Here is a 19940-nt window from a genome sequence, read left to right as displayed (position 1 = left end):
ACAGTTAATGTGGCATCAATAATCAAGACAGACTTTAGTAAATCATATAAACTAATTTGGTGACATAGAAGGTTTATTGAATGTTCTTTACTTTGCTGAATAGCTCTATTTTCTCCCCTAAGATTTCTCCTGGAGAGAGGATCTGCCCTGAGAACTTGCTGAAAATTAAGGGTCTGGTTCATAATAACAAAACTTGATGTTGATACCTTTGGGCATATTTTTCAACTCATGTTAACTGAGCACTACTCTTTTGTAGGCTCTAAGAAAACCTTGCTGGAAATATCATGTGGTAATACATTCATCTTTGGGTTATAATATGAATATTTAAACTGGGGTATTGACCAGAGAATTGGCAAAACCTAATATGAAGTAATTTGGACTCAAACATAAATGCTGAAGTTTTCTGGCTATGAAGTATCATTAGATATTTAAATGAAAAAACAAATCTGGTTTTACGTAAGTGTAAAAATAGCTTAATATTTAATACTTATTCATCTAGAGAGCTGGAATAGGACAAGATAAGACATCTTTAAGCAATTCATCTCTAAACTGAGGAGGAGCACAACTGCCCCACTTACTTCATAGGTTTGTTTGTGAAAGCACTTTAAACAATGTAGAACATTATGCAATTTAAAGTAATAATTTTCTGCTGGTGTGTAATTATTATAACTAGAATTTTCTTTAGGGGAAGAATCACCAAAATTAAGTTTTACTTCCTCTCTTTAATGCTGGTATTGACCTATTTGTCTTGCCTTCTCTGTCCCATGGTGTCCCACACAATAGAAGTATCTAACTTAGTTCTTTTGGAGAAACTTGCTGGGCCAAGAACCAAATCCCATTACATAGGAACTAGTCCTAGAGAGTTGGCTGCAAACCATCTTTTAAAAGTTTGGCTGCAGATAGATGCACTTCGAGATAAATCCTTCATTGTTACAGTTTCCATCCCCTTACTATTATAGTGATCCCACTTATCTTACTTTTATTTCTAGTGTATTTTTGGTGTGAGTGACATTCGTGATTTAATAAGTTAGTATCTGTCGCATTATCAGAATAAAAACATGAAATATATGGAAACATGTCAATGGCAATATGGAAAAACAGCAGATAAAAACAAATACAGACAAATGTACACATTAGAAGAGAATGTCAAACTAAAGTGGCAAAGCAGAGCTAATACACAAGAGAAACAGTAGAAATCTGTTTCATTAGGGACATTCCTTAAAGGACAGAGGCTAAGGAAGGAAAATATTTTTAAGTAAGAGGCCAAAGGTGAGTAAACCATTCTCTGATTATTGTTTTAAATGAATTGGTAAAGGTGGGAAGGTGGGAAAGAAAGTAAAGATTTAGTTTGAGTGGGAGAAAAGAGATTGGCTTCTATGAAACATACTTTCATATGCTTTTGAATACAGAACAGGATAAGCATGTAGCAAAGTGCTAGAGAAAAGGATACTGAAGTCAGAGCCCAAAGTTAGTACTTAACCTTGACAGCTAAGAAATTATGTAAAAGTAAACTCTACAACATGTGGAAAGGCTCCTGAAAAGTGAGCAAGAGGACTGCAGGCACCTAGGATCTTTTACAAAGGGTTTGGTGGTAGTCACAAAAATGAGGTTTTATATTACTCTCAAGATCTCACCAACTTAGCTCTTAAACAGGAGATCAAAAATGAGAGAACATTATCAATCTCATTAACTCAAAGATTCATTTTAAATAAGAGAAATATATATATAAAAATAGAACATTTTCATCCCTCTTCAGCCTGTCAATTTTCTAGGTGATGAAGGAAGGATTTGAAAAAGATAACTTTCCAAATTACATTGACATAACATGCTTGCTAGATTGAGAGAAGAGCAAGTACCCCAAGAGGCCAGGATCTGAAGATGTGGTTGTTGGTGAGAAGGCTGTGCTGGACCCCTCCCACAGGGTATAGTGCACTGTGACTCCAAGTAGAGATCTATGTAACACACAGCCTGTGCAGAGCTTGTCAAGGTGACTCTGGTTATAGATGAGTTCTACAAACTCTGGTGACTGCAAGTAAATAGTCATACAAGCTTTTATGTCCACCAAAAAAAAAATGTATTTGCTGAATATATCCTCTTAAATTTTTAAACAAACTATTCTGTCTGCACTTGAGTTGTTCCCTTTAAGCAAAAGTGCAATGCCCTAGCAGTTCTAAAAGCTCTTTGTCAAGTATGAAGCACCATAGAAATTTAAGAAAATATCTCCATGGTGCTTGATTCTTCTATATCTCCTAAGAGAGGAAAAAAGTTAATTTGTTCTTTTTTTTTTTTTTTGGTCTTGTTACAGGCAATGACACCAGATGACAAGCAATGCCTTTGACAAATCTCAATGTCAATGAAGGAAACTACTGTAATTATTCTGGGGTTAGCAGGATCATTTGTCTTGTATTTTCAAGTTAGCAAGCTGAGTTCATTGTTCCTATTACATATAAGGAATTAATGGTTGAAAACTTTAGCTGTCACCTTAGATTATTAAAGCTCTTCATGGGGGCGCCTGGGTGGTTCAGTGGATGAGCATCTGTCTTTGGCTCAGGTTGTGACCCCGGGGTCCTGGAATTGAGTCCCACATCAGGCTACCCCCAGGGAGCCTGCTTCTCCCTCTGTCTATGTTTCTGCTTCTCTCTGTGTCTCTTATGAATAAATAAATAAAATCTTTTAAAAAAATAAAGCCCTTTCACCATAAAATGCGATTTGTCATCTGTTCCATTTCTTCAAAAGTTAATTTGAAAAGCCATCTCTATGAATTCTAAAATCCAACCTGGGTTAAAAACCCATTCAATTTTTGGTGTCCGTGAATTGTGGTTCTGAGTCTATTCCACTGCATGGACCAAGTACATTGTAATAGAAACATGTAATAGAGCCTGTATTCTAAATTACAGATATATAGAACTGGGGCTTTAACACATTAGTATGAGTTCCAATAGCATTTGCCATATTCTATAAGTGGGAATAGAGACAAACTCCCAGAATTTGGATAGTATCCAACTGTTTGTTTCATAGTCTGTTATTATAAGATTCTGTAATGGCTATAATTTTGTCTACTGACAAAATAAGTATAATGTGCATATATTTCATATTTCCTGGAATGGCCTTGATTTTAAACATTTTATTTTCAAATCATGTGTCAGACAGCGTATCTTAATTTTTGTTTAAAAATATGTTTATTATAGCTTTAAGTATAGACATTCTCAATTTCTTAGAAAAGGATTATGGATTTTATATGAACTTAAGAGTCATTATTAAGGAGAGACTGAAAAGTTGTGACAAGTTCTTTATTTAGAGTTTGTAGAATTCATTTAGTCATTATCAATGTGAAAATAATTGAACCATATTTTTTTCAGAAAGGAAACTGGATAGGTGTTTTGTTTCTTTCAAACTGATTGATTCTAGTGTCTTTAACAAGTGTGAGTAAGAATCTGTTGATAAAATAGTAAAATTTCTTAGCACCATTGCTGTAATATTCACTTTGGGGGAATGGAAATACAGATTAATCCATGTTCTCTTTTTCTTTGCTTATATGGTTTTAAAATATAATTCAAGATGTGCATCTAATTACTGCTAATAGTGCAGTGTACCAGGCCAAACACTTGCCACTGACTGTCAAGTGTCTTTCTGATGCAGTTGAAGAGAGAGAGAGAGTGTGTGTGTGTGTGTGAGAGAAAGGAGAAAGAAAGAGCAATGTCCTTTGAGCAAGACTTTCTGCAGCTGTTGTGTACATTAATCCAGGGAGCAGATCTCCCAACACTAAATATAGCAAGCATATCCTTTTACATGATAAAAAAAAATTTAAATGAAGTCTTTAACTATAGTCATATTATTTTAGATTTGATTTCCTTTAAAAAGGAAATAGGCATTGCACACATATTCTCTATACAAAAACCATTATTTTAATAAGTGAATTGTGGAAATGCCAATGTTGTATGTAACATGACACAACTTCCTCTGTTGAGGTATTTTTCCTTAGGACCCAAGAAGGCTTTGATCTCTGTCTCATCAATAATCCCCTCCAAAATCTTTACATGTAGAAAACTTTATTTTTCACAAAATTTTGTGTCCCATCATACATAATTAGGAAGCTATCCTAGGTTTCACTCTAAACAACAGTAACTAGGTCTCTGAAATATCCCTTTTTCCCATTGTCAGTGCCCCATTATCAAAACACACTTGAGATCTTAAATCTGAATATTACCTTTCTTTTTTTAGTTGACTCAGATGAGAATGTCCAACCCAGGCAATCCACTGTGATGATAATTATCCAAGGAGAACTTTTAGATGAAAGCACAGGAGAAAAAGAAAATTCTTCACACGCTTGGAAATTGAGAGCAGCCGTCCATAGAGAGTGAGGAGTTAACCTTAGTTTCAGTGAAGATGGCTGTAAGAAGCTGGACAACCTGTCACCACCGGAGCCAGAGCATTTGTCAGCTCACAGGTCCCAAGTTATTTTGAGCTGTATAAACCATGTGCCTGTGAAACATTCCACCTGATTGGACAGGAGAAAACTGAGCAAAGGGATTCCACAGCAGGACAGCACCTATGGGTGGTGGGGGTCAATCAGTTTTTCTACCTATAGAATTTCACTTCTAGCTAGAGGCCTAAGTTCTTTATTGATTTATGTGTGGAGTTAATACTAACTAATTTCATGACACCATGTTCCATCTGTCAAAGAAAATGGCATTATTTTTGAATACATCAAAATTTTTAATTTTTAGGAACTTTAATTTTAATGAAAATTTACTGTCATTTAATCACTGATAGATACATTTTAGGAAATTAAGCTGTGAGAAACCATATAAAGCTGAGGCCTAACATTTAAAAGTGGAGAGTTTTTTCACTGTTCATCCAAAAGCTAAGCAAAAGTAGAGAAGATATTTAACATTAAAAGGTGTTAATTAGAGATCACAAAAACAAACAAAAAAAAATGGAGAGGAAAAAACCATCAGCCTGAGAGTAAACCCAGTATTAGTCTGGAATAACATTTTTGTATATTGCTTGAAAAGGTCTATGCTAAGATGTCTTCTCTCACAAGCATTACCAATCAATAAAAAAGAATGCTTAACCAAACCAACATCTGCTCAAAAAACTCCTTTGTCAAAGTATAGGTTTTTTGATATTAATTTCATACATTTTCAGAATGAAATTTGGGGAAAAAGAAGTTAATTCCATTGCTTGGTACAGATTAAGTGTGCTGTAACATCATTAAATCTTGGCAGAAGCCTGGGTTTTGAAAATTTAGGTAAATGTCACAGGTTATTATTTAAAAGGATCATTCTTAGATTTGGATAGCATGAAATTTTTAGTTTACATCTAGATTCTTAATTAAATCACTCAACAGTTTGTAGGAATTCTTCCCATTCATTCATTCAACAAATATTTACCTAATGCCTACTATGTGCCCGGTACTAGGTATAAAGCAGTACCTAAAATATACCAAAATTCTTTACCTTATGGAATTCACCAAGAGATCTTTTTACCCAAATCAGTCATTTTGAGACCACCTATTGTATATTGAATAGATATAAAATTTGTTTATTGTGATCACATCAGAGATTTCACTACTTTTTTATAGAGTTCTATTCACACAAGCAGAGTGAAAAAAATTGAGGAAAACTTTTCAATAACTCAGGTTAAAAGTAGTATTACTGAGGAGGAGAAAAGGTATAAAAAGAACTGAATTATGCAGGCAGGCTGTTTTTATTACCACAATAGTCCAGATCTTTTTTTTTTTTTAATTTTTTAAAAATTTTTATTTATTTATGATAGTCACACAGAGAGAGAGAGAGTGAGGCAGAGACACAGGCAGAGGGAAAAGCAGGCTCCATGCACCAGGAGCCCGACGTGGGATTCGATCCCGGGTCTCCAGGATCGTGCCCTGGGCCAAAGGCAGGCGCTAAACCACTGCACCACCCAGGGATCCTGAAACGTTGTAGTCCAGATCTTTAATGACAGATTCCTTTGGTCTCTTACCTAATCCTGTGCTGATACCAACCTCAAGACTACTTAATTGTATTTCTGCATTTTCTATTTATGTGGATGCTCCTACAATTTCTTATTTAAAGATAAGATTTTGGGGTGCCTGGGTGGCTCAGTCAGTTAAGCACCAGACTCTTGATTTCAGCTCAGGTCATAATCTTGTGATTGTGGAATCTAGCCTTGCACTAGGATCAGTGCTCAGTGGGGAGTCTGCTTGAGATTCTCTCTCCCCCCTCCCCCGAAACTCTTATCTAAATTTTAAAATCTTAAAAGAAAAGAGGGAAAAAAAAAAACTTTTCTCCCCTTTTCTAAATAAATAAATAAATAAATAAATAAATAAATAAATAAACTCCCTCCCATTCCACTCAGATAGAGACCTAACTAAGACCTAACTTGAGACCTAACTAATATAACTGCTGCTAGGTCTTCTTTAGGGATGTGGAAAAGTGCAACTTCTATTTCAGGTAAAAATAGGTGTATTACAATTTGACCTTCCAAAGGGAAATGTGTGCACATATTGTAAATGAACACATTTCTACTTCCATATAAACTATGCCATGATAAGACAGTGTACAAAATTCTTTGAACACTGAAAAAAAAGCTGCATGTAAATATTTAAAATAAATAATATTCAGCAATTGTGAATACCTTGCTTACAATACATCAAATTTGTGTTCTATATTCTGGTATTTTTAAATTAGTTTTTTCGGGATGTCTGGGTGGTTCAGTGGTTGAGCATCTGCCTTCGGCTCAAGGTGTGATCCCGGGTCCGGAAATCGAGTCCCACATCAGGCCCCCTGCAAGGAGCCTGCTTTTCCCTCTCCCTCTGCCTATGTCTCTGCCTCTCTCTGTGTGTCTCTCATGAATGAATGAATGATTAATTAATTAATCTAAAAATCTTTTAAAAGATAAAATAAAATAAAATTAGTTTTTTTCTTCCAAGTAACACAGCCTCTATCTTTTTTTTTACAGCCTCTATCTTGAATATCATTGTAGTACTTATATAAACATTGTACCACACACTTACTAGTTCAAATTTTACCAGAGTTTATTGATACAAAAATTAATTTTTAAAACTTTAAAAAATATTCCAACATAATTAAAAAGAAATTTCATAAATGACAAATAAACACAAGGTTACATGTCTTAAGCCTTCCCCATAAAGTTGAGTGGCTCATCCAACACATGTGTTTATTGTGGTTTGAACATGATCCTGAGCTTGCCTTCAGCTGTTTTCTTAATTCAGTCACTCAGCTACAGAAACAATTTACTCACACTGGGATGATCCACAGGAATACCAAGGAACCTAAATATCTATGACAGAGGAAGTCTTCACTTGGAGAAGAATGCAAGAATTCTGTGCTAGTAGATTCATGTAAAATTTTATATTTCCTATTTTTTCATATTGCTATAGATTTTAATTCTTTAAAAGAAATTGCTCATATATACCAAACTTTCAAAAAATTTTGCTTAAAGTTCATAGGTTTGTATTGACTTACTCCCCTCTAGTATCAGATGAGAACAAAACCCCCTCTGTATCTTATTTTTAAAGAACAGAGACATGTATTTCCTAACTTTTGTTTATGAGAAAAATACTCAATCAAAGAAAAACGATCCCAAACGATATATATATGGTGGATTATAGAGGGTCTTATACAAACTCCATGATACAATGTTATTGAGGAATACAATTAAATTCTTAAGAAACTTCTTTTTCATCTAAACGGTATTGAAAATGCTTACCTAAAACTAAAACCAAAACCAAAAACATTAAAAAAGCTCTAAGTCCAAAGCCTTAGTTTTAAAAACTAAAAACATTTTTTGAAGCTATAAACAGAATACCTATTTTAAAACATTATCCTGAGAAGTAAATTTGTGGTTACCTGGAGGAGAAGCACCATTCCTATATCAATCAACCAGGATCATCCAAAGTCCAAATCTCACTGCCTAACTTGTGTCAGCCACAGAAGTATCATGAAGGTAATGTGATACTACCCCGCCAGAGTAATGAAGGGTATTTACAGGGTTCCGTGGTGGATCCAGGGACAGTCATTTAGAACAGATTGCTCTTTCAGATCAACTTTAATAACTCAGTCTGCACAATGTTCTTAGCCTGGAGGGATGGTGGGGGCGGATAATGACTAAGATGACTAAGGAAATAGACTTTCTTGGTCTTTCCTTAGATGAAAAGGACAATAAGGAAGGAATTTTAAAGAATAAAGCATAAATATGGGCAAAATATATATACACAGGTTGCGTATGACATGTGTAAATGCTTTTATTTGATACAAAACTAAGAATATGGTTAATACATTTATTAAAGTCAATATGGGAACACAATTAATTATTATAATAATAATGTGTACTCCTCCAATTTTAGGGTAATTAGATTAAAGCTTTGCAGTGTGGTTTCCATGAAAATACAATATGACTTTCTTTACTTGTGCTTTTGATATGGAGAACATATCAACGTATATATTTTTTAGAAAGTATTATTTCCAATAAGAAAATCTGCTTCCCAGAATTTTAAAAAAGAGCATCTGTGATTAATACTATGTTACTGAAGAAATTCAAAACAATTGGTATCGAGTATGTAATCCTGAGGTGTACAATTGATTCCCTTCTCACACCACATTATATTAACAGACACATAACACACATGTATTAACACACATATAGCACACATCATCTCAGTAGAAATAAGTTAATATTCCTAGCTGTGTGCTAGGTAGTAAGCTAACCTCTTTATGAATATTGTGCTTTATTTCCCTGTTCCTCCAACAGTCTATGAAGTAGGTACTGTTTGAATTCTACAGATGAAAACTTGAGGTTTAGAGGTCAAAAATTTGTCCAATGTCACACAAGTGAGTGACTGAGCCAGGATGAAACATAAGGTTAACTCTTATGTCTATGCTCATAACCACTTCAGATATTTAAATGGTGACATTTCTAAGGTATTTGTGAAAAAATAAGGATTAAAATGAACAAAAAACATATTCTCTTTTAGTAAGTATTTTAGAGGAATGTTACATAGAATTTTAAGTTTATAATTTTTCTGACTGGAACCAACTCTGAAGTTTTTTTGGATGACTCAACAAACAAAAGAAGAGAAAATACAGAAGGAAAAAAGGCAAATGCTTTCAGATACACTCTATCGGCAATATTTTAGCTGAGAACATGAATTGATAGGTACAACGAAGCATTGAGTATTAATGCTGAAAGGTAGGGCATTAGAAGAGAGTCTGAATGCTTTGACAGACCTATGTTTTGGTTTCTATTTATGGTAGTCATTTTGCTGAGACAATTTAAGAGTTTTGCTCTTTTGAATGTAAATTTAAATGCTCTGGTGTTACTTCTCAGCACTTCGATATGGGTCAATAAACATTTTGCAAGTTAGGGATAGGAAAACAACAGTTGAAATATTCTCTCTTTTTAATGTTAGCACTGAATATCTTAAATGCCAGTATGCAGGCTCTGGGTGATTCCACTCAGATTCTATTTTTGGGTAGCACCGACATCTCAGAAAGCCAAAAACAAAGTTCAGTGTTCTTATGCATGACCCAGATAATCGCATTAACACTAATGATGTGAAAGAAAGGAAATGGGAATTAGCATTTCTTCCAAGCGTACTCTAAGCCAGGGGTACCCTAAGTTAACTCTTATTTTATACTCAGAGCAACTCTACAAAGTACTGTTAACTTGGAATTTACGAGGAGGAAACTAAGCCTGAAAGAAGTTTAGTATAAATAAATAAATAAATAAATAAATAAATAAATAAATAAATAAATAAAAGAAGTTTAGTTTTCTCAAAGTTACCCAACCAGGGAGCTGCACAGCTGGGTGAATTCACATCTAGGCATTTTAGTTTAAAACAAATTCTCTTTTAAAGATAAATACCATATGATTTCACTTATGTATGAAATTAAAGAAACAAAACTGATGAACACAGAGGAAGGGGGGAAGAGAGAGAAGCAAACCATAAGAGACTATTTTTTTAAAAGATGTATTTATTTTGGAGAGAGAGAAAGAGAGCACACGAGTGGTGTGTTTGGGGCAGGTGGTGAGGGGTAGGGGGAGAAGAAGAGGGGGAATCTCAAAGCAGACTTCCCACTGAGCGGAGAGCCTGACACAGGGCTTGATCTCAGGACCCTGAGATCATACATGACCTGAGCTGAAATCAAGAGTTGGACACTTAAGTGACTGAACCATCTAAGCACTTCAAGAGACTCTTAACTATAGAGAACAAACTGGGGTTGATGGAGGGAGGCAGGTGTGGGATGGGCTAAATGGGTAACGTGGTAGTAAGGAGGGCACTTGTGATGAGCGCTGGATGTTATGTGAAAGTGATGAATCACTAAAATCAATATCTTTTTATTGGCTCCTACTGCCTTCCCATAAAGAGTAATTATGCAGGTTAATTTTTTAAAATTTTTTATCAGAAATCACCCAAAGGAGAAAATTCACCATTATTTTTATATGTATCGATGAACAAGGATTCAAGCTATGAATCTGATTTTGGGAATTTAATGTTTCTTTTACAGAAGCAAGAAGAGAACAGAAAAATAGTATGTGACTAATCTAGGGCTACTTTCTCAGAAGCAAGAAGAGAACAGAAAAATAGTATGTGACTAATCTAGGGCTACTTTCTCAACAAAGATTTAGTAAAATTCTTTGAAACAGCAAGGCCCAATACACATTTCTTCTCTCTCTCTCTCTCTTTTAAGATTTTACTTATTTATTCACTAGAGACAGAGAGAAAGAGAGAGAGAGGCAGAGACATAGGCAGGAGAAGCAGGCTTCTCACAGGGAGCCCAATGCGGGACTGATCCCAGGACTCTGGGATCATGCCCTGGGCCCAAGGCAGATGCTCAACCACTGCTGAGCCACCCAGGCGTCCCCTGATACACATTTCTGAGGATTTATCATCTTATTACATGAAACCTATCATGAAATTAGCAAATGTGGAATGGAAGCAACTTTCTGGCGAGTAGGTTACAGAGAAAGAGCTGAGAATATAAACCATGAAAAACTCAGAAGGAATTGGTATTTTACACCCTAACCAATTTACATTTTTATTTGTAAATGGATCTACTCATTTGGTGTTTCTTGCTTTCATAAACTTCCTGTCAAATAAAAGCAGCATACTTTAGTATAGGCAGACTTGGAAAATCTTTTTTTGTTTTACCTTTTTATTCATTCTGCTCATCACTCAATTGTTCTTCATTCCAAACTGAAAATGGATCGTTAAAACCTAGTCTGTTAATATCTTAGACATACTTTCCTTTTATTTCTGGCCTAGCCAATAAGGTTTAATTCAAAATGTGGGTGATAATGTCAATAAAAGGGATGAGTAAACATACAATGTCATAGAGAAATTAAACACAAAAATTTGCGTGTAAACTGAGTAGGGGATAAATCTATTTGTAGATGGACCACTTGTCTGACAATTTTGTACAAATTTCAACCAAGAATAAGAAAAGAGTATAAACAGAAATGTGATCACCTCAATCATATAAAATATTTGCCCTTCTTCTACACAAATCCTGTCTCTAAAAAGTTTCACTAATATGTCCTTACCTTTCTTTTCCTCCCTGATTTGTTTACTGTGTTCTTCAAATTATTATGATTAAACAACTAGTGATCACAACATTTCTCATATTGCTGAATTAAACTATTTTTTTCATTTCGGTATTTATGCTTTATCTATTTAAGTAGATCAAAACCTTGAGAATTGCAGCTATAAAAAAGTTATCTATAGGCCGAACAGTTTCAATCTCATAACATAGAAAAAAATAGGCACTTAATAAATACTTGTCCATAGCACGCTGTAAGATGATGCATTAATTGTTGAGTTGTCCTATATTACTCACTCAATTCTACAAATACTTACAGAACATTTATTGTGTTCCAGGAAAGATTAAATGACCTAAACTCTCAGCAAGATTAACTGATTTGTCATTGGTGGTTATGATATTAAACACAGAAATACTATTAAGAATCAATTCAACTGAAGAAGGGAGCCAAAAATGATTAGATGTTCATTGCATACAGTCATCAAGTAAGGAACTACGTGCTTTGGCTCAGTGGATGCTCACAATTCCTGAGTTAACTGATATGGGGTACCCTTGCTTTCGGAAAAGGCTTGGAGCTTGCCCAAACTTGCCTAAGAGTTTTCCCGAGGTGCTCCATAGAGGCACTTTCATACTTTTGCATCCTCTTGAACTGGCTTAGTTTTAGTAATTTTTGTTGCCCCTCCCCCCTTTTAACCGTTTTATAACCTTTGCTTTATATCAGGTCCTTGCTTTCTGTTCACTCTATAAAATCAAACTCCTTTGGCTTCCATAGACTGCTTCTTTGAGTTTGGGTTTTCAGACCCAATTGCTCATCACTGAGAGGCACTTCCATCCACTCTCATGCCTTGGTTTTGGGGATTTGAGTTCAAGTCACATACAGAGCTTCCTATTTTCACAGAAATAAACAGTACACTTAAAATATTCTCTCATTTAGATTAAAATGTCATCTATTTGGGACTGACTCCAAATTGGACTTCCTGAAAGGCAGATAAGCCAGAATGAGTTAGCTCTCTGTGTGATCCTAGCTGACCCAGCTCAGTGTCCACATCAACCAAGCTTTGTTGTTAATATTTAATACATAATTTAATTTAATATAACAACCAGGAAGTATGGGTCATTATCCCCATTTTATGGAGGATGAAACTGAAAAAATTATATGGTACTGTGGTTTTGCAAATTCAGGGATCTGAAAAAGTCTCAGGAAGTATACCTTGAGATTGTCCAAGATATACTATATTATTATCCTGTTTTTATGGAGGAGGAAACTAAAGATCAGAGAAAGAATTTGCACAGGGCCACTCAAAGCTGTGATTCACACCCAGATCTACATGACGCCAAAGCCCAAGCTCTTCTCTATTATATCACACTACCTTTCAGAGGAATCCACGCTGTTAGTAATGCCTTTAGGAATCAATTTGGAAAAAAGAAGATGTAGAGTAACAAGGAGACCTCCAGTGTTATTGGGATTATGTTCATTTAGTGACTTGCTCCAAAGCCCTTCCAAGTCACCAGAAATTGATGATTCATAATCTCTAACCAGTCACAGAAACAACTTAAAGCAATGGAAGCAACAATATATAGTGGACAATTCCTTCTGTGCATCTGTATCTGCAAATTACTAATCATAGTGAAATTAGGCATGAGAGATCAGATGGTTACCATATTTTAGGTAGATGTTTACTTAGCATTTCATCTTTTTAAAAAAGATTTTATTTATTCCGAGACTGAGAGAGAGTGCACGTGCACATGAGCAGGCAGGAGGGGCAGAGGGAGAAGGAGAAGCAGACTACCTGCTGAGCTGGGAGCCAGGATGTGGGATTCAATCCCAGGACCTTGGGATCATAACCAGACGCTTAACCTACTGACCCACCCAGGTGCCCCAGCATTTCATCTTTTTAAGTCATTTACAATTACATGTTTGTTATTAGGCTTAATAAAAACAACAAAATCCAAACCAAAATGACATACTTTTAAGACAGCTTAAAGTCTTTATTCTGATTATTTTTTACAGAGGAAAATTAACCACTAGAATGCCCATACTACATGTAGATATATATTAGCAGTAAAATCCTGATTACCAAGTTTACATTATTAACTTAGTTCAGTAACAGCTATTTTGGGGGATACTTCCAGTTTTAACTGTTAGCAAAATTGGAGCAATAAGTATGTGCCAAATGAGACAACTTGCTTTGAGTAACTGATGATAGATGGCAAAGAAAAGAAAAAAGTGGTGATAGATTCCTTTTTATTTCTACCTGGTCATTATAGCAAATAATATTTACTAAGTCTTAAGAAAACTAGTTATGAGAACCAATAAATCTGTTTTATTCATTAAAATGATCTAATTGTTCATGAACTTTATTTTAATGGTCATTCATTTCAAAGTATTAAAAACTTTCTCCCTCACTATTGGGAAATTTCTTAAAATAGAGACCCAGATTTTTTAAAATTCTTACCTGCCTTCTTATTTTGTATGAATAGTAAGTAGGAGATTTAGTACATTTGCACTGGGATGGAGTAGTTGGTAGAGGTTTATTTTATTTATCTATTCTCTATTAATTTAGAAAGGTAAAGTGAGAGAATGTTTCCAACAGGTAATGTTTAGTTCAAACAATGAAAATGTAGATGAGCAAAAAAGCCATTGTAAAATCAAGATCTTTACCTTAAAATCAGAATAATGATGCACATGAATCAAATTCAAGAAAGATTCATCACCTCTTTCAGAAAAAAAATAACTAGTACAGAAAGATGAAAAATTTTAAAGTTGAGACATTATTAAGGTGTGATCCTGGGATCCTGGGACTGAGTCCCGCAATGGGCTCCCTGCGGGGGCTTGCTTCTCCCTCTGCCTATGTCTCTGCCTCACTTTCTGTGTCTCTCATGAATCAATAAATAAAATCTTTAAAAATATAAGAAAAAAAAGTTGAGACATTAATATATCTTGTTTGGTTTAAACACAGAATTTAAAAAATATATAAATGGTAAAGTAATATGGTAAAAAAAATCAAATAAATGCTATAATTAGGAAGAGAATAATTCTATTAAGAGTCAGCTTCCAACTTAACCACTTATGTGAGAAGCCTTAGGCAAGTTATTTAATCCCAGTTTCCTAATCTCTAAAAAGTGGGGAAAATAATAGTATTTACATCATAGGATTGCTCTGAGAATTAATGGAGTTAATACCCTTAGAACAATGCCTGGCTTCTAGAAAGTGGCCCATAAATGTTTGCCATTTTTATTATAAAAAGATATATTTTAATTATTTATCTGTTAATCTAGCTTTGTGAAGTTCCAGGGAGTGAAGGAGACACAGTTGAGCTAAACTGTAAACCCTAAGGAAAGGCCAAAGGCTGAATGGGCCACCTAGACTGATGACTCAGACACAGCAGCAGTTCAGGTTTCCAGACTGATTCAGTCCTTGGCTTCTTTCCTGACGCTGACAACAAGAATGCCAATTAGTGCCAAGAGTGATGAGTTTTTGTAACATGGGGTGCTGTTCATCAGAGATTCAAATCAGATCACTTACATCTTGTATAGAACACCAACAGTGATCAACCGTGTTCAGATTCAAACCAATGACATAGAGGTAAAATGCTTCATATCTAGTTACCATGCTCCTGAACCATCTGCTTCTGAATTCTAAATTCTCAACTCACCCATTGCCAAGGGGCTAAACATAGCTAAAGGATTTAAATTATAATTTGATCTGACAACCCAGGTATCAAACGAGACTTCTTTAGCCAAATAAGTAGAGTGGTGACAAATATCAGAGCAGTATATCCACTCTTATGGTATGTGCTTTATGACAAGAAAATAATAATTAAGGGTACTGGTAAGTATCTTATTTCTAATATGATCTAAAAAAAGAATGTTAGCATAAGACTGATATTCAGCTTAGGTTAACAAAAGAATTGTTAAGGTTAAGTAATTTAGACAGGAGAAAGCTAGGGAAGTGAGGAATATCTTAACATTTCCATGATTCTGAATTATCTAATAGACTAAGGCTGAATGCATAGGAAGACCATGCAGAGTAAGATAAAGCAGATTTAGAGCTATTAAGTAAATGCTGGAATGGAAATGATGATGGACTGGAGCAGATGTCAAATATAAAGAATAGTTATATTTTAAATCTTATTATTTAAATGCTTTTATGTATTAACACTGTATCTGAAACGTATTTTATTATTTTTTGTTAGTGACTTCTCATCAGAGTCCTGTCGGCAAATGTTTTAATACTCATGTTTTACATATGAGGAAACTGATATACAGAAAGAATAATCACCTTAGTTACACAGCAATTCACTACTAGAAAACAATCTGAGTGTTATTATTTACATAGATCTCTATTATTTTATTTATCTTCAAGTTTTGGTGAACTGTGTCCACATACATAGGATTTAGGAATTATTAGAAGTATCAATATCTTGGGGCCCCTGGGTGGTGCAGTTGATTAAGTGTTGAACTCTTGGTTTCAGCTCAGGTGGTGAGATCGAGCCCCATATTGGGCTCTGTGCTTGGCACAGAGTCTGAAATTCTTTCTCCTTCTCCCTTTGCCCCTCCCACTTATGCTATCTCTCAAATAAATAAATAAAGCTTAAAAAAAAAAGAAGTATAAGTATCTTTTATCCATCTCTGAATCAAATTCATACAAAAAGAAATTAAATGTCCTAGCATAATTCTGTTCTATTTTGACATTCTAAGTAAAAGTCCTAGTCAAAAAATCTATTTCAAAATCCCATCTCTACATAACATATTCTTTTTTAAAAATTTTTATTTATTTAAAAAATTTATTTATTTTTAAATGTGGTAAAATATATGTGACATAAAACGTACCATTTTAACCATTTTAAGTGCATAGCTCTGTAGTGGTAAGTACATTTATGTTGCATGATCATCACTACCTTCCATCTTCACAACTTTTTCATCTTGCAAAACTGAAACTCTGGACTCATTAAACAATAACTCCCCATTCCCCTTTGTACCCAGCCCCTGACAATCATTTTACCTTCTGTTCCCATAAATATGACCACTTATAGTTCCAGGTAACCTATTAAGAATATTCAAAACTTTCTAAAGAAAGCTTCGGGGGAAATTCCTTAAACTGTTCATTTCTGATCAGTTTCTTAAACATAAAGGTTCTGCTTTAAGAGTCTATGTTGGGCTAGTTCTAAGTACTGAGTCTGTAGAGTTGTGAAATGGCTCATACTTGAGATGAGAGGCAGGGGCCTCCAGTCTGTGATGTGATTTATGATTGGATCTTCTACCTTGCCAGTGTCCAGGACACGTCTGCAAATGATGGCAAGAAAGAGTTATTGGCATACCTTTCATGTCTCACCTCCTTTCATGTCTTACATCTTTACACAGTTACAACCACCTATTTTGTTTTGTTTTCTTTGAAAGTTCTAAAGAACAAGACACAGTACGATTATCTTAGGGCAGCACAATTTACATCTCACAAGGGGAATTTTATTTGTGAAAAAATACTGCTGGCCATATTTTTATAGCTTTGTCAAGAGTTCTAAGCCGTTTTATAATACTTGAAAAGCAAATACAGTGAACTACAGCAAGGCCGAAAGTAGTTTCCTAATTCTTTTAAGTATAAGGACACATTTAAAATGTTGTGGATCTCTTGGGGCACCTGGGTGGTCCAGTTGGCTAAGTGTCTGCTTTCCACTTGGGTCATGATCTTGGAGTCCTGGGATGGAGCCCTACATCAGGCTCCCTGCTCAGTGGAGGGTCTGTTTCTCTCTGTTCCTATGACCCTTCCTCTGACCCTCCTCGTCCCCCTGCTTATGCTCTCTCTCTTACATAAATAAATAATCTTTTTTAAAAAGTGTTGTAGGGGGACTTGGGTTGTTCAGTGGTTGAGTGTCTGCCTTCAGCTCAGGTTGTGATCCCAGGATCCTGGGATCAAGTCTCACATCAGGGTCCCTGCAGGGAACCTGCTTCTCCCTCTGCCTATGTCTCTGCCTCTCTCTGTGTGTCTTTCATGATAAATAAATAAAATCTTTTTTTTAAATGTGGATTTCTTAAGTGATGATAATTTTTTACCCATTGATTTAAAAATACGTAATGACAAAAGCAATCATTAATATTTATTTCCAACAAATTTATGTTTTATTACTGGTAATACTAGTAAGTAATATGTTTATTCTGTTTTCACACAATGTTCGATGTACACATGCATTTGCGGACCCTTTACAATTGTTTCATGGTTGTCCAGGGGTCTTACTCACAAGTCGGAAATCATTGACCTAAGGAAAAAAGCAAGTTCTAGCTCCAGCTCTCTCTTTAGCTATGTGACCTTGAGCAAATCATGCTATATGCTTTAGTTAACTTATTTTTTCAGTTACTGAAAACTGAGAAAAATATTTTGTTTCAAGAGATTATGAATATAAGTATAATATATAAAGTATTTAAAATCTAAATGTGATATAGAAACAAAAAAATCTTTAGAAGTGATATATAAATATGATAGAATTTTATACTGGGGCGCCTGGGTGGCTCAGTTAGTTAAGCAGCCAACTGTTGGTTTCCGCTCAGGTCATGATCTCCGGTCATGAGATAGAGGGCCTCCATGCTCAGTGTGGAGTCCGCTTGTCTTGCTCCCTCCCCATCTGCTCCTCTCTTCTCTTTCATTCTCAAATAAATAAGTAAAATCTTTTTTTTTAAGAAGGGCTAAAAAAGAATTTTATATTTTAGGAAACACATGGAGGCATCAGTAGAGCACCTCTAACACTCAGAAAATTAAAATAGAAAATCAACATACTCTGACTAATATATGTAAATTTAAGAAAAGAACAACTATCATTCCAATATATTTATAAGGATGTTCATAAAGAACTGTTTGTAGCAGCAAAAATTAAAAAACAGCATACATTTTTAACATCAAAAGATAATAATGATATATAAAATTTTTCTTAAAAGTCACCAAAACAGTGTTTATAATATGCCTCTGTTTTATTTTTTAAAGTTCTGGAGTAAAATATTCCTAAATGTTAAACGGTTATATCTAGGAAGTGGAATTATGGGGGATTTTCTCTCACATTTTTTTCTTGGTTGTACCTTTTTTTTTTTAAGATTTAATTTATTTATGCATGGCACACACACACACACACACACACACACACACAGAAAGAGAGAGGCAAGAGACACAGGCAGAGGGAGAAGCAGGCTCCATGCAGGGAGCCCGATACGAGACTCGATTCCAGGACTCCAGGATCATGCCCCGGGCAGAAGGCAGGCACTAAACCGCTGAGCCACCCAGGGATCCCCTTGGTTGTACTTTTTAATACTTTTTAAATACTTCTACTAAGCAAATATTTTATATATACGCATGTATTATATTTATAAAGAGAAAAACAATAGTCTCCCCTCAAGACAAAAAGGAAAAAAAAAGCTTGAAGAACACCCGAAGGAAAAAAAATAGCAAAATTTGGATATCACCTAATTGGTGTTATCTATCTACCAAATGTATGTGTATATAAATATAAATATGTGGCTACATTTTATCTGCATCTACACCTACATCTATATCTGAGGAAGTAATCAAAATGACAAGTAGGAAAGAGAAATCAAAGAAGAATCAGCAGCATTTATCCAAGAGAGCCTTTACCTGATCCTGACAGTGGTACTGGGAGTCCCAGGCCAACACTGCGAAATGCCGTGGCCAATTACCTGTTTTGCTCCAATCCTTTATAATACTTGAAAAGTAAATACAGTGAATTATAGCAAGGCTGAAAGCAGTTTTCTAAATCTTCATGTGCTTCACGAATGTTCCACATAGCAGTATTCTGATTTCAATTTAGTTTTTTTTTTAAAAATAGATTTCCTTGCAGAGAAAAAGTAAGTTGATAGGAGAACATCACCTTTGATTTGTCAAAAAGCCATCTTTCTTGTAAATTAACAAATTGGAATTGTGGATGCTGTATGACTTTTGTGAACATTTGGATAGGGTAAGTACTTTGCTAAAGGATGGATCAGTAAAAGAAATTTTGAAAAACAAATTAGGTTCCTGAGCTTTGACAGCTGAAGATCAGGTGATAGAATCTGGTGATTTTACCAAGGTAATTATAAGCTGCAAGATCTTAGGACAACCAACTGGACTTCCCTAAGGAGCAATCCTATAACTCAGTGTGTGACCTTTAGCATGAAATAAATATAGGGCAGAAGTGTCTTGAAGACCTTGCCTTAAGATATTTCCACAGTATGAACAACGGGGATGGCATTTTAGCTATGATCCAGCATATCATTCTCAGTCTGGAGTTGTAGATAAATTGAGGATCAGAGAAAGTAAGTCAGTTGTCTAAGACTGCAGTTGATATCAGCCTGAACTTGAAATTGAAATTACAATTGGTGCCTCCTAGTCCAGCATATGAA

The 19940-nt window shown here is 34.9% G+C and overlaps 1 protein-coding gene across 6 annotated transcripts in view; it reads right to left on the bottom strand.

Moving 5' to 3' along the window:
• MYPN (myopalladin) overlaps positions 1-19940 on the bottom strand; it is a 110199-nt gene that overhangs the window by 88405 nt on the left and 1854 nt on the right. Inside the window, exons 1-2 of one of the 6 annotated variants that reach the window (XM_072823301.1) lie at positions 7872-7966; positions 4208-4498 (exon numbers count right to left, since the gene is read on the bottom strand). The exons of 2 other annotated variants lie outside the window; for them this stretch is intronic. The gene's annotated coding sequence lies outside the window, so the exon portion shown is untranslated. Of the gene's footprint in view, positions 1-4207; positions 4550-7871; positions 7982-19940 lie in introns of those variants that run through there. 3 more of the 6 variants (XM_072823300.1, XM_072823303.1, XM_072823306.1) reach the window with 3 other exon arrangements.

This window comes from Canis lupus, chromosome 4 (genome assembly GCF_048164855.1).
Source record: "Canis lupus baileyi chromosome 4, mCanLup2.hap1, whole genome shotgun sequence".
Classification (NCBI taxonomy): domain Eukaryota; kingdom Metazoa; phylum Chordata; class Mammalia; order Carnivora; family Canidae; genus Canis; species Canis lupus.
Note: the sequence above shows the minus strand (reverse complement) of the source record. Positions and strands in the feature narration are given on the sequence as shown.